This window comes from Pongo abelii, chromosome 13 (genome assembly GCF_028885655.2).
Source record: "Pongo abelii isolate AG06213 chromosome 13, NHGRI_mPonAbe1-v2.0_pri, whole genome shotgun sequence".
NCBI classification, from domain to species: Eukaryota; Metazoa; Chordata; class Mammalia; order Primates; family Hominidae; genus Pongo; species Pongo abelii.
In genome coordinates this window covers 76,410,220-76,413,583 of record NC_071998.2, presented here as the reverse complement: position 1 = coordinate 76,413,583, position 3,364 = coordinate 76,410,220, and positions in this window count along the sequence as shown.

Genomic DNA, 3,364 nt, shown 5'->3' with positions numbered 1-3,364 from the left:
GCGTCATCCAGCCACATCCATTTTGGAGAGTAGCCTGAGAGTACTTATTTGGATATGTGTACTATGTCCACTATGACCAAACAATCCATATTGAGTACACCCAGGGGAACATGCACACGGGTCCCAAAGGGGATATGTACAAGGATGTTCATTGCAGCGTTGTTAGGGGTGACCAGCAATTGTTGGGAATGAATAAAAGAGAGCCTCGCTTCCAGCTGCCATATGGAAGGCACTCAGGGAGTAGAGTGATCGAGCTGTTGAATCAGGCAATCTGCAGTATCCACACAACACGTAAGTCCAGTTTAAACTGGAAGTTTTAAGATCACGCAAGAATATCTAAAGAATCTTAGTGGACACCTAGAGTCCATGTCACCTCTAACTGGACACTGACAAGGTCCCACATATTTTCTCCAAACAGCAAACCCCTATGCTATGACCTTTTAAAAATGTTAATCCCAATAATATAATCAATGACTTGGTTTATTTTCCATGTAGGTTCTGCATTCTCTGCTCAGTTTTTTTTTTGTTTTTTTTTTCCGGAGATGGACTTTTGCTCTGCTGCCTAGGCTGGAGTGCAGTGGCGCCACCTCGGCTCACTGCAACCTCTGCCTCCTGGGTTCAAGCGATTCTCCTGCCTCAGCCTCCTGAGTAGCTGGGATTACAGCCCCCTGCCACCACGCCCACTTAATTTTTGTATTTTTAGTAGAGATGGGGTTTCTCCATGTTGGCCAAGCTAGTCTCAAACTCCTGACCTCAAGTGATCTGCTGCCTTGGCCTTCCAAAGTGCTGGGGTTACAGGCATGAGCCACCGTGGCCAGCTTCTGCTCATTTTGAAGAGTTGTATTGTCTGTATTTTCAGAGCACATTGCTACTATATATTACACATTACGCTGTTTCTCTTATAAGCATCTTTTTTTTTTTTTTTGGACGGAGTCTCGCTCTGTTGCCCAGGCTGGAGTACAGTGATGTGATCTCGGGTCACTGCAATCTCCACCTCCTGGGTTCAAGTGATTCTCCTGCCTCAGCCTCCCGAGTAGCTGGGACTACAGGTGTGCACCATCATGCCCGGCTAATTTTTGTATTTTTAGTAAAGACAAGGTTTCGCCATGTTGGCTAGGCTGGTCTCAAACTCCTGACCTCTGGTGATCCGCCCGCCTCAGCCTCCCAAAGTGCTGAGATTAGAGGTATGAGCCACTGCACCTAGCTGCATCATTTTGTTGTATTAATAGTTCTACAGAAAGGACACACTTAAACCTCACCACAGGCTTTATTTCAATGTTTCCCTTCTTTTTCTTTGTCTGAAGCTCATTAACCCCCAGGTTTCTCAGGAGGGATCATTGAAATAGTTTCTAAGTTTGTTGCATATTCTTCAATATTTGCAGTGGACTATTTTGTTTTGATTTAGGTGAAATTCACATAGTACAAAATTAATCATTTTAAAGTGAACAATTCAGTGGCATTTAGTATATTCACAATATCATTCAACTACCACATCTATCTAGTTCCAAAACATTTTCATTAACCCCAGAAGAAACTCTGTCTCCAGAGTTACTCCCACAGCTCCTAGCAACCACCAATCTGCTTTCTATTTCTGTGACTATTCTGGATATGTCACATAAATGGAATCATACGGTATGTGATTTTTGTGTGTCTGGCTTCTTTCACTTAGCATAATGTTTTTGTGGTTCATCCATGTTGTAGTATCCATGTATCAGTCCTTCGTTCCTTTAATGATATTTCATTGCATAGCAGCTATACTACGTTTTGTTTATCCATCTGTTGATGGATCTGTTGCTCATTTTTAAGTGAAATGAGGTTTCACATAATAGTGAGAGGGAGGGTGTATTAGTCCATTTCCACACTGCTGATAAAGGCATACCTGAGACTGAGTAATTTTTAAAGAAAAAGAGGTTTAATATGGACTCACAGTTCCATGTGGCTGGGGAGGCCTCACAATTGTGGCAGAAGGCAAAAGGAATGTCTTAACATGGCCGCAGGCAAAGAGGGAAAATGAGAACCAAGCAAAAGGGGTTTCCCCTTATAAAACCATCACATCTCCTGAGACTTATTCACCACCACGAGAACAGTACGGGGGAAACGGCCCCATGATTCAGTTAACTCTCACCAGGTCCCTCCCACAACACATGGGAATTATGGGAGCTACAATTCAAGATGATATTTGGGTGGGGACACAGCCAAACCATATTAGAGGGATAAGCCAGGGCAGATCTTCTGTCTTTTCAGCTCTATAGTTTGCTCTTTTGATGTTGTCAGAAAGTAATCACAAATATGACTTCATTCTTTCTGATATCTGTCTCTTCCATTGCCCTCCTCAACTTTTATTTGAACTTTTTACATTTGCTTTGTATTGGTTTCCCATTACTACCTAACAAACTAGTGTTACTACACTAACAAAGCTAGTGTTAAAACAATAGAAACTTATTCTCTTACCATTTGGAGGCCAGAAGTCAAAGTAAGTCTTATGAGGCTAAAAAATCAAGGTGTCTGCAGGGCCACACTCCTGCTGGAGGCTCCAGGGGAGAATCTGTTCCCTTGCCTTTTCCATTGAGTACGTTGAGGTGTTGACTACAATTGAGTGATTGAGAACCACTGCTTAAGTTTGCAGTAATGAAAACTGAAAAAACCTGAAAGTATAATCTACCAATGGATTTTTTTCTCCTTTCACAAAGACATTTGAGACCTTTTGCTTTTTTTGTAAAGTTAAAAATCTGCAATAGAGGCAGTCCCTATTTCCAGGTCATATTTGAGGTACATTACTCACCAAGTAATTTCAAAACTTCTTAAAATCCATGTCTCCTGGGAGTTTCAGTACTGAATTTAGTGACACGGTGTCTATTCTCTCTAAAAAATGGGCCTTTTTAGGCATGAGCCACAGTATCTATTTTTTCTGCCTAATGTCATGTAAGAGCAAGAAATAACTTAAGATTTCTAAGAAAGAAATCTTAACTGATTTCTTAAGATGACCACATGATTTATCATCCAAACTAAGACATGTTTGAGAATGAAAGGCACTCACTTCATAATTATTACAAGGACAGTTGATGAAAATTAGGACTATCTGAGGCAAACTGGTATGACGGTCAACTTACTTATCCGTAATTAACCAATCCAGACAGGATAACTGTTGAGCCCACTGACAAGTGACATGATTCCAGGGTTAGATTGTCCGCAGTTCCCTACTTGCTTCTGAAAGCATAATGGAATTGGGAACAGCTGATTTACTCTGAGGAACACACACACAGAGAGAGAGAGAAAAACAATTGCCTTGTGATTTAAGTGCAGATATTGCTCTCCCCTCAATAAACTGTTTTTCTAGGAAATGTAAATTACCAAATTTCAGAAG